This window comes from Heteronotia binoei, chromosome 18, assembly GCF_032191835.1.
Source record: "Heteronotia binoei isolate CCM8104 ecotype False Entrance Well chromosome 18, APGP_CSIRO_Hbin_v1, whole genome shotgun sequence".
Taxonomy (NCBI): domain Eukaryota; kingdom Metazoa; phylum Chordata; class Lepidosauria; order Squamata; family Gekkonidae; genus Heteronotia; species Heteronotia binoei.
The window spans coordinates 21,645,475-21,657,759 of record NC_083240.1 but is presented as its reverse complement, the minus strand read 5'-3'; the positions used below and the strand labels follow the sequence as shown (position 1 = coordinate 21,657,759).

The 12,285-nt window shown below is 47.9% G+C and overlaps 1 protein-coding gene across 2 annotated transcripts in view; it reads left to right on the top strand.

Annotated features, from left to right (window-relative positions):
• Positions 1-12,285, top strand: part of PLEKHG5 (pleckstrin homology and RhoGEF domain containing G5) — a 125,671-nt gene that overhangs the window by 42,351 nt on the left and 71,035 nt on the right. Inside the window, exon 1 of one of the 2 annotated variants that reach the window (XM_060258786.1) lies at positions 2,711-2,849. The exons of the other annotated variant lie outside the window; for it this stretch is intronic. The gene's annotated coding sequence lies outside the window, so the exon portion shown is untranslated. Of the gene's footprint in view, positions 1-2,710; positions 2,850-12,285 lie in introns of those variants that run through there. 2 annotated transcript variants of the gene reach the window in all.

Below are 12,285 nucleotides of genomic sequence, written 5' to 3'. Positions count from 1 at the left end.
AAGAAGCCCTGGGTAGGATGTGATATGAAGACTCTGGAGAGCCGCTGCTTTATTCCCCATCAAGGTTCCTAGCAAACCACACCCTCTCCAGGCCCCATTCCCCAAAGCTCCAGGAATTTCCTAACCTGAAGTTGGCAACCCTAGGTGAGGATTCAAAAGAGAATAGTGTTGGCAGATCTGGGTTGGGAAATACCTGGAGATTGGGGGGGGGGGGGGGGTGGAGCCTGGGTCATAAAGCCATAGACCCCAGCTTCCAAAATGGCCATTTTCTCCAGGTGAGCTGATCTCTGCTGCCTGGAGATCCATTGTAATAGTGGAAGACTTCCAGCCACCACCTGGAGGGCAGCAACCCTAAATGAGAATGAAGGGAAAGTGCCAGACGGGTTCCTCCAGCAGATTGCAGAATCTCATCCAGACCAGTGTTCCCTCTAAGCTGAGTTAGTGTGAGCTAGCTCATAATGTTTTAGCCTCCAGCTCACTCATGTTTGTCTTAGCTCAGGAAGGAGGGCCCCAGATCAACTTAACGGATGCAGTAGCCAAATTACTGGCTCACAACTTTAATGCCAGGAGCTCAGGAAGTAGAATTTTTGCTCACAAGACTCCCGAGCTTAGAGGGAACACTGATCCAGACCCCTTCTCTCTGCTCCCTCCAGGAGGGGGGGATCTGACGGCATGAGAGGACCTCCCTGTGCCCGGCTGAGTGGGGGTCCCTGGAGCTGGCTGACTGGCAGGCTTCCATGGATCAGGAAGCAATCCCTCCCTGGAGATCCTGAAGCGAGCTGTCATCTTGTTGACAGGTTGTTTTTTTTTAACCTTCTTGGCAGGAAGACTGAGAGGGGGGTGTCAGTCTCCTGTCTGTCTTTGTGCGCTCTTAAAGTTCTGGCTTCAGGAGGCCACTGGGAGATGCTAGCACTTCGCCAGGGGGAGGGATGTCTCACAGAGGAGAGGGGAGGTTGTGCCCAGCAGCGGTGTGTGCCAGAGGTGGAGCTGGCTGTTCCTCTTGCCCCTCTCCCCTCCCCACACCCCGTCCTGCCTCAGTCTCAGGCCTTACCCGGGTCTCCCATGACCTCACTCCCTTTTCCTTGGGAGCGCAGACCGCAATGACTTTTCCAGACAGAGTGGCAGCGCCAAAACAGCTGGAGAAACGTTCTGGCTCCGAGGGGCAGAGCCTGACTCCGCTCCAGCAAAGGGATTGGGCCAGGAAAGGGGGGGTGTTGTTGCGGAGACAGCTGCTCTCCTCCCCCCCACCCTTCACAGTCCTTTTCCCAGCGATTAACTGGAGCTGTTGAGTTGCAACAGAGCCGAAGGAGAGGGCTTGCAAAGACAAGGACCCCTTTCACGCTCCCTCTTTCCCCAAAGGGGGGTGAGCAGGCAACTTCCTTTAGTTTGGCTCCTTGGGGAAGAGAGAGTCCCGGAGATGAGTAGGCCGGATGCTGGCTAGAGACAGGTGCTTCTAGAGTGTGGTGGTGGGCCTTAGTGTTAAACAAGTCATGAAGCTCAGGAGCATAGAGGCTGTGGAGGAGTGGATCCTGGCCCTTTCAGGCTGGGGTGGAGACATTCCCCCCACCCCGTGAGATGGAAAGGATTTCAAAGAAGGACCCCTGCTTACGGTGTGCATACATGGCACATCCCAGTTTTACTAGGGCTGCTGGTGGGGGGAGAGACCCCTGCTTTGAGATTCTTGGGGGAAGTGCGAGATTCAAACATATTAGACAGATCTGTCTGTCTGTCTGTCTCCTCCTCATCTATCTAAAAGGTACACCTAAAACAACATTTGAGTGAGTCAAATGTGTCTTTGAAAGCATATATCTTTATTCATTTATTTACTTTGGATTTATATCCCCCCTCTCCTCAAACGGACTCGGGGCAGCTAACAATCCACCAAAATTACAGTATTAAAAGCATTAAAACTTAAACAATATTAAAATCAATTAAAACAATATCAACATAAATATGCTCACCAGACAGCCAAATTGGCACTTTCTGACAGATGTCATCTTACCTCTGCAGAATGGGTGAAATATTTAATTTTTTAAAACCATGTTTTTACCCCTCCTTTCTCCCCACTGGTGACCCAAAGTGGCTTACGTTTCTCTCCTCCCCTCCATTTTATCCTCACAAGAACCCTGTGATGTAGATTGGGTTGAGAGTAGATGACTGGCCCAAGGTCACCCAGCAAGCTTCCATGGAGGAGTGGAGATTTGAACCTGGGTCTCCCAGTTCCTAGTCGAGAACTCTCAGCACTACACCCGATTGGCTCTCTAATCCTACCAGGTCCCCTCACCTCTTTCTAGCAGCCTTGGAGGGAGTCATACCAACCTAGGAATGCCAGCCTCCAGATAGGGCCTGGGCTGGAGATCTCCTGGAATTGCACCTCCTCTAAGACTACAGAGATTAGTTCCCCTGGAGAAAATGGCTGCTTTGGAGGACGGACGCTATGGCATTGTACCTCTGTCTCCTCAGGCTCCATCCCCAAATCTCCAGGAGTTTCCCAGCCTGGAGTTGGCAACCCTACTCCCCACCACCGGCCAGGGGGGACCTGGCAACCCTATCCCAACTCATGTGGGACTGACCTGCCTCCTTCCCCCCCCTGCCAAGGCATAATGTGGAGAGCAACACCAGCGAGACTTCCCTCCCCCCTCTTAACCTAATTGCTCCTTAATGTAAAGCTGTGATGGAATTAGAGCCTCTTATTCCCCCCACAGTCCAAGCAGACGGCATTGTTCCTTCTGCGCAGTTCTCTAGAGGGCTTGTCTTCCTTCAGGACTGAATTCCAGGTAGTGTAAATCCTGTTTTTGTTTTAATAATACGGCCTGTTTCTACCCCTCAAGGACCATCTTGAAGTTCAGGTAAGTGCCGAGGAATGCTTTCTTAGCGGTGTCAAAAGCAAACTGCTTCCCCAGATTCTCTCCTTCCTCCTCTTTCTCTAGGGTGTTCTTGACTCTTTGGCGGTTTCAGAGTACTGAGCCTGTTCGGTTTTGGAGATGCGTGTTTTGCATATCAAGGCACAGCCTGGGTGTGCACTGCAGACTTAACTTGCAGGTGAATCCTAGCCCCAGTTCTACCCTTCAAAACCCACTGAAGCTTAGAAGGGTGTAACTCTGCTTAGTACTGTAATGGTGGCACCTTTGGCTGAAGGAAGATTGTGGGCATTATCCCTGCTCAAAATACAGATATACATCTCCCCCCCCCCCCCATTTGCATGGCCGGGTTCTTAAAAACCAGTTCTGCTAGTTGTTTTTCGCAGCTGTTCGGCTAATGAATCCTTCTTTGGAAAGGGAGAGGAAGCTCTAATCCCAGCATCTGTTTACGGCTGCTGTGGGGACCCTATTGGTTAGCACCTGTAACATCATTGCCTTTGAGCAGCATTTCAGTTCTTGGACCGGTTTATAAATGGTTTCTTGGACCAGTTTATAAATGGTTTCTAAATGTTATTGATTTTTAAAGAGAAGCAGAATGTGTGGATGCAAACGTTAGTCTCAGTGGATGAAGTACATTGCTTTCAGTCTTTCTGTCTCCCCCTGCCCCTGGGACTTGGATACTTCATTTTGTTAAAAGTAAACAGCAAAATTTCCACCCACCCTTATTAGGTTTGGCTGGTTAGTCTCTTGACAGGCTGGATCTGGGCCATAAGAATGGTAGTGGTTACAGGGACAAAGAGAGGGAGACTTGGTTGAGGCTTACCATCTGTCTGTCTGTGCCTCTTTGTCACTAGTCGCCACCTTCTTCACCACCTCTGATGCTGATCTGCAGGGGCAGGAGAGCAGGCAGTCCTTCAGAGTGCTGATCCCAGGCCAATTAGGGCTTTAAAGGTCATCAGACCTACTTCACCTGCAAATGGAAGGTTTGCCTTGGGTTGGCAGAAATGTATACCTTAGCTTTGGGTGACCCTTCCACCTTGGCAGGCCCATCCCACAGCTATAAAACACCTTGTAACCAGCTCCTGGGAGAATAATCGGAAGCAGATCATCAGCCAATGCAATCATTGAGAACACTCCAGAGCAGGGGTGGCCAAACGTGCTCAATGTAAGAGCCACATAGAATAAATGTCAGATGTTTGAGAGCCGCAAGACATGAACGTCAGATGTTTGAGAGCTGTAAGACATGAATGTCAGAGGAAGGAAGGAAGGAAGGAGGGAAGGAGGGAAGGAAGGAAGGAGGGAAGGAGGGAAGGAGGGAAGGAAGGAAGGAAGGAAGGAAGGAAGGAAGGAAGGAAGGAAGGAAGGAAGGAAGACAAATTGATAGGAGAGAGGGAGAGGTGGAAAGAAAGCAACTTTAACTTTAGATGCATTCTCCAAACTGCCAGCTGCTTGGCTTGGAGAAGTGACTTAAAGAGACAAATACCTTCTCCATCTGGTCCACAGGGCAGTAGGGGCTTTGAGAACCACACAATATGTATGAGACAGCCACATATGGCTCTCGAGCTGCAATTTGGCCACCCCTGTTCTAGAGTTTTCTCTTTTCTTTTTTAAGCCTACGGGAATTTGGGGGTGGGAGAGACTGTAGCAGGTTAAAAGCAAGGAAAGAGATAATGGAGACTTCTCTGTCTCTACCTATTCAACAACCATCCAGTGTTTGGGGGGATTCTGGAACAATTGATTGACAGAGAGTTCAGGGTATAAGTTAGGGTTGCCAGGTCCCCCCTGGCCACCAGCAGGGGAAGGGGGGGCAAGGTTGCCAGATCCAGGTTGGGAAACTCCTGGAGATTTGGGGATTGAGCCTGGGGAGGACAGGGGTCTCAGTGGGATACAGTGCCACAGAATCTAACCTCCCAAGCATCTGTTTTCTTCAGGAAAACTGATCTCTGTAGTCTGAAGATGAGCTGTAATTCCAGAGGATCCCCAGGTCCCACCTGGAGGCTGGGATCCCTAATAGGCCTTCCTTCCTGCAATACTTAATGAATTTACAGGATTCATTGTCACCGATTGTTCTGACAGGGATAGGCCCAGATGGCTTTCTTTAAACAAAGGATTAGACATATTTGCATGTGGGAGAGTTCTCCTCTCTAGAGGCAGTGCACACCTCCTGGCAAACTGATCCCGGGGAATGAAGAAGATGAAAGAGATGCCACCTTCCTGGCCTGTTCTCCAAAGGTTTGCCATGGGTTGGCAGAAACATATCCCTTAGTTTTGGGTGACCAGAGTGTTTTGGCTGAAGTGCTGGAGAGAAAGGATGTTTGGTTGGATCCTTGGATGCAGACAGGTGCTGGGGATGTCAGCCCCCAGGTGGGTCCTGGAGATGACAGATCTCTGGATGACAGATCTCCAGATGACAGATTTGCCCCCCTGGAGAAAATGGCTACTCTGGAGGGTGGACTCTACAGCATAATTACCCCACTGAGGACCCTCCTCTCCCCAAATCCCACCTTCCTGAGGCTCCAACCCCTGCCCCACCCCATTTCCAGGGATTTTCCAACCTGGAACTGGAAACCCTAAATAGGGCTTGTTTGAGTGCCTTTGGTGCCCCCTACTGGTACAGGTACACCCTGAGCTGCTTGCTGGCCAAGCAACCTGGGTGGCTGCTATGGGGCTAGAGAGGCTCTGTGATGGGGCTGCCTGCTTTTAGTGCCCTGGCCCTTCTGACACTCTAGAGCAGGGCTGGCCAGACTGCAACTCAGGAGCCACATGGGGCTCTTTTTCAAATATGGTGTGGTTCTCAAAGCCCCCAATGCCTTGACAGCCAGCTTGGAAAAGGCATTTCTTTTATGAAATCACATTTCCAAGCCAAGCCAGCTGGCAGTTTCGAGAATTCCTTTGAAGTTAAAGTTGATTTCTTTCCATCTCTCTGTCCCTCCTGCCTCCCTCATCTATTTGCCTTCCTTCTTTCTCTGCAGCTCTCAAACATCTGTTATTCAATGTTCCTTCTAAGCTGCAGAGTCTTGTGAGCAAAAATTGTATTTTTGAGCTACTGGCATTAAAGTTGTGAGCTGCTGCATAAATTAGTGTGCTCTGGGGTCATCCTTCCTGAGCTAAGACAAAAATGTGTCAACTGGAGGCTAAAAATCTGTGAGCTAGCTCACCCTAACTCAGCTTAGGGGGAACACTGCTGACATTCATGTCTTGCAGCTCTCAAACATCTCATGTTTATTTTATGTGGCTCTTGCGTTAAGCAAGTTTGGCCACCCCTGCCCAAGAGAGTAGCCTCTAGATTCTAGTCCTAACTTGCTTTAGAGTGTGGCTGCCTTTGGAAGAGGTGCAAAAGTGAAATAAAAAGGGGGAACATGAAGCTAGGGTCTTTCTCCCATGGAATGCACATGAAACTGCTTTATCAGTTTCTGGGTTTGGAAATACCTGGAGATTTGGGGAGTGGAGTCTCAGGAAGGTGAAATTTGGGGATGGGCGGGACCTCAGTGGGGTTATAATGCTATAGAGCCCACCCTCCAAAGCAGCCATTTTCTCCAGGGGAACTAAAGTCAGTATTGTCTAACTTTGACCGGCAGCATCTTTCCAGGATCTTGGCTAGCGGTTGTTCACATTAATTATTATTTGATCCTTTTAAGTGGAGGTGCTGGGGATTGAACCCGGGGCCTTCTGTGTACAAGGCAGACACTCTGCCACTGAGCCACAGCCCTTTCTGCAAGCACAGGCAGCTAATATTTCACCCTGGAACAGTCAAGCTCATTGAGACCGAGACCAGGACTGGGAGGCCAGCCATTCTTTCGACCCTGCGGCTTCCTGTCTGATTTACGAGGCAGCGTTCACCTTGGCGAGGGTGGACAACTGGCAGCCAGAAGGCCTTTCCTTGTGATTAATCCCCATCTGGTCTGGTGAGGCAGGAGGGCCCAGGCTTCCTCAAGGCCGGAGACTTCTCTTCTTCTGCTGGGGTCTGGAATCCTGCCAGAGGCTAGAATAGAGATGGCTGTTGGCCTTGGAGGCTTCCTGCCGTTGCCAGGAGCTGTTATTTGGGGGACAGAGGCGGTGCTTACAGGGATGAGGCGCTGAACTGTGGAGCACCAAAGAAATGGATAGGGCAACACGGACAGCACAAGGGAATGAGAATCCCTTATACAAAAAGGTAGGACTGAGCAAAACGATTCATCCTGACCGTATGCAAACAGGAGAAAAACTTCAAGAGAGAGGGAGAGTGGCAGAGTGGTTGGAGGGTCAGGCTAGCATCTGTATGGTCCAGGAAGTCCCCCGCATAAATCTAATGGTCACCTTAGATTATCCCTTAGCCCCATTCCTGTGGTGATAGCAATAATCCTGGCCCACCTTATCAGGCTGTTATAAGGATAGCTGATAGCTAAGTGAAGCAGTAAAGTGCTTTACACATTCCAATGGTGGTATTAATAAATAACAATTATTATCCCATGGCATTGTCTCTAGAATAGCCTGGAAATCCTAAGATTGTTTGGCAGCCAGAAGTTCTAACTCCTTTTAGCATTACCCACCACTAGGTGCTGAGCTAGACTTGTTTTTAAGGCAAGAGACATTTCAGAGGTGGTTTGTCATTGCCTGCTTCTGTGTCACGACCAATACTTCCTCTAAGCTATGGAATCTTGTGAGCAAAAATTCTTCTTAGGGAGCTGCTGGCATTAAAGTTATGAGCAAGCGATTTGGCTACTGCATACATTAGTTTGTTCTGGGGCCATTTTTCCTGAGCTAAGACAAAAATGTTTGAGCTGGAGGCTAAAAAACTGTGAGCTAACTCACACTAACTCAGCTTAGCGTGAACATTGGTCACTCAGTCATGACCAGTGTTCCCTCTGAGCTGCAGAGTCTTGTGAGCAAAATTTCTACTTTGTGAGCCACTGGCATTAAAGCTGTGAGCTGCTGCATAAATTATTGTGCTCTGGGGCCATTTTTCCTGAGCTAAGCCAAAAATGTGTGAGCTGGAGGCTAAAAAACTGTGAGCTAGCTCACGCTAACTCAGCTTAGCGTGAACACTGCGACCTATGTTCCCTCTAAGCTGTGGAGTCTTGTGAGCCAAAATTCTACTTCATGAGCTACTAGCATTAAAGTTGTGAGTTACTGTATAAATTAGTTTGCTCTTGGGCCATTTTTCCTGAGCGAAGACAAAAATGCGTGAGCTGGCGACTAAAAAACTGTGAGCTAGCTCACACTAATTCACCTTAAAGGGAACACTGGTCACAACCCTGGCATTCCTTGGAGGTCACCCTTCCAAATAATAGCCAGTGCCAACCTTACTAGCTTCCAAGATCAGAAGAGATCAGGCTAGCTGGGCTATCCAGGCCAGGGCTCCAAAGGTGGTAAATGTGCTAATGATTATAACGGCCATTTGCATTAGAAATAATTTCTAGTTTTGGGGCAGGCTTCCCAATCCCTCACCTCCCCCCTGACAACCTGGGGCTGAGTTACAAACATGGCTGTATAAGAGTCTGACGCTAAAATTCCAAGTGCTCTCTATTTAAAAGTTGGGTGTGTATGTTTTTTTTTTAAAATACCATTGGCTCTCTAATTATTCTCCTGCTAAGCCAGCACTACAAAATGGGTGAATCTGTTTTACTCTGTTAGGCTGCAGGCCATGGGACTGTTTAGAAGTTGCAGTGGTGCCATACTGCCCAGCCTGCTGCCCTCACTAAACCTCCAAGCCCAGCCATTAGCTAGTTTCCCACCCACCATTAAAAAGAATCTTAGTCATTCTGTACAGTGAATGAGTGTTATCTCATTAGCAGTATATCCTAATAATCTTTTACACCCACTTTTTAAAAGTCCAGTTCAGATTCTGCTCAGGAAGATTTCCCTTAGTGCATCCTTTCCCCACTTACATTGCTTTGGTGGTAGCACTTCCACAATCAGCCACAAGATGGCTGTGCTTGCTAAGAATTGGCTGGCTCTGTTCTCAGCATCTCAAGACCCGAAGAATCGTGGGAGAATCTGGTATGATGAGGTGGGTGGACTGCCTTTTGCCTGTTTCTAGTAGGAGATGCAGAAAAATGTCTTGCTGTTTGGTTTGAAACCGAGAAGGCTTCAAGTAGCTGAAATTCTTTCCCCTCCCCTGGCCTCAATTCCTTTGCACTACTCTTGAAAACAAGGAAGGAAAGTCTTTTTAAAATGTTCCTTGAAAGGGTCCTGGCTTGGTTGGCACTGCCCAAGGGCATTCCTCTTGCAACATGCCCAGGGAGAATAACCCAGGTCTTTTACCACCCCAAACACATATAAACACACATGAAGCTGCCTTATAATGACCCTTGGTCCTTCAGGGTCAGTACTACTGTTGACTCAGACTGGCAGTGGCTCTCCAGGGTCTTCGGGAGAGGTCTTTCACATCACCTCCTGCCTGGTCCTTTTTAACTGGAGATGCCAGGGACTCAACCTGGGACCATCTCCATGCAAAGCAGAGTCTCTTCCATGGAGGGAACAGAAACTTCACAGTTTCTGAAACAAGGGATCTCAGAAGAATCTTGGGAATCATCATTGGGTGTGAACGTAGATCATTCACTGTTAGAGATCCCTCGGCCTCATTCACAGAACTACAATTTCCAGTTTTGTTCTTAATTAAAACTCAGGTGTGCTTCATGCTTAACGTCCAAAAAAAGAGTAAGAAGGAACCTTCGGGAGGACCCCCCCACCCTCTGTTTTTCTAAGAGTCACTGTTCAGAACGGGTCTCCTGTATAGGACTCCAGAACAGTGACTTGGACAGGAAACAGGCACCCTTTGGATATGGTGGTTCTGCTTTATTTGTTGAACTATGTATGTTCTGCTTTCTCCCTCCAGTGGCTTACAATATTATACTCTCCTCTTCCATTTTATCTTCACAATGATCACTCTGGGCAGTAGGTTTGGCTGAGCAAGTGCCTCGGCTAAGTGGCAGAACATCTGCTTGGCATGCAGAAGGTCCTAAGTTCAATCCCCAGCATCTCCAGTTAAAAAGGACCAGGCAGTAAGTGACTGCGAAAGACTTCTGCCTGAGACTCTGGAGAGCTGCTGCTGCTGCCAGTCTGAGTGGACAATACTGGATTTGGTGGATCAAGGGTCTGATTCGGTTTGAGGCAGCTCCATGAGAGTGACTGGCCTAACAACACCTAGCAATCTGCTGTGGCAGAGTGGGGATTTGAACTCAGGTCTCTCCTAGATCCTACTCCAAGATGGAGCAGACTTACTGACCCTTTTATTTATTTTCATTTTCTTTGCATCATTTATAGGTCACTCTTCTGACTGGGGTTCAAGACAGATTACACATAGCAAGTCAGTACAATCAACAAAATGGGAGATTGAATAACCAGTGCATTAGGATTTTAGAAGTCTGGAACCACCAGAAAAAACTGAAGCCTAGAAGAAGTATTCACACGACACGTTAAATGGGACAGAAATTACATAAATAGGATCCTACCTACAAGCCATACATAGCAGTATAGACAACAGTCTCTAACCATTTATCCAAGTAAGTTTGTGAACTGTTTTGTACAGTGTACGGTACAACACAGTCTAACTGGAAAGTAGCAAGGCTAGCACAGGGTAATCTTGCAGAGCAGTGGCAGGCAGCCTCTTGCCAGGATAAGCTCTCTGGTGCCTTTTATTACAGAAATCAATTTATGTCTCATGGCATATGCTTAGGGAAACCTCTCAAGCGTTGCTTAACTGTCCCCAGACCACCTAGCCTTCAGGGACTCTTGTTCTTGGCCTTGAGTTCACCTGGGATTTCTCTTCCCATAATAACCCCACGGTGTCAGCTGGTAGGCATGAAGCTCTCACAGATTTGCATGCAGCCACTTGCTCATTCTGTTTATAAATCACAACGTGTGTGCCAGACTGCAGAAGAAGAAAATGTATGTGTAATAAGAAGCAGGCATGCATGACAAGTGCAGTGGGACTAGGCAGAAGGAGCACTGATGTGACATCAATCCCATGCGCAGTACCCTTTGGAGTCTGAAGTGGCATTTGTTGCTTCATGCCCCTATGCTACTTTTAAGAGGAAATGCCAGGGATTGAACTGGGGACCTTCTGCATATGGAGCAAATGTCCTACCACTGAGCCACTTTCTCTCCCATAATGCAGCGTCTCTGTAACAGATGCGGGCTCCAAACGGTGCATCTTTCTGCAGATCAGCATCCAGGTTCTGCATAAGCAGAAACCAAATTCTGCACAGATCCAAAAGCCAACAATGTTTTTTTTAGACTGTCAAATCTCTTCAGGTTTCACTTATGAGATTTGGTGTTTTGCTGATGGGGGCATGCTTTGGATGGTGATCACATTGCTTAGATAGCTTTGTTTGGTTTTGGGGTTTTTTTTAGAAAGGGGAGGGGTGAACCAGACAATCTGCATTTCTAGGCAGTGCTTCATTTCTAGATAATCCATTCTTTCTTCACATATTCTAGGTAGGTTTGCCAATCTCTGGGTGGAGCCTGAAATGATCTCTATCTCCAAGCGGCAGAGGTCAGTTCCCTTAGAGGAAATGCATCCCTTCTGGGTTTTTGCTCCAGTCTGCCACTGGCAGGGAATGGAAGGGACGGGCTGCCAGATCCAGCTTGGGAAACTTCTGCAGATTGGGGGTTGGAGCTTGGTGAGGAGCAGGGACCTCAGTGGGGCACAGTGCCATGGCGTCCACCCCCCCCCCAAAGTATCCCTTTTCTCCAGAGGAACTGATCTCGGTAGTCTGGAGATGAGTTGCAATTCTGGGGGATCCCCAGGTCTCACCTGGAGGTTGGAATCCCTAATTTCCCCAGCCTAAATTCCACCCTCAAATCTCCTGGAATTCCTCAGAATTGGCAACCCTAAGAGTTAAGCTCTGGCAATGGAAACTGATACCGGGGCTGAGCCAAGATATGTTTGAGAACAAGATACTATTATTATTATTATTATTATTTTAAAAAAATTCACTATGAAAATCAAAATGTTTCCATACTGACATGTGAGGCTAGAGGACTGTGCTCCTGTGACCTCAGAAAGCAATACTAAACAGCTCTACTCAGAAGTAATCCCCGTTTTTTTCCTTTTTAAATAAACTTTATTGAAATATACTGAACACACAATTATAAAACATCAAGTAAGAACTGTGAAAGCACATAAGCATTGCTTAAATTTACAGTGCCAATATTGCACAAACAATGTTTAACGCATTAAGATAAAGCAACATCGGAAGAGAGGAATAACATCCTCATGTTACTGAATGGGATTGACTCCCAGGAAAGGGTTCTTAAGTCTGGACCCTTTCAGAAGCACAGTTCTCTACTTTTTCCTGGGGTTGCCAACCTCCAGGTAGGACCTGGAGATCTGGAAAGACAAGTGATCTCCAAACAACAGCGCTCAGTCTCCTTGGAGCAAATGGCTGTTTTGGGATGGAAGGAGAGTAGGGGTGGACTCTATGGCCTTTACGCCCCCGTC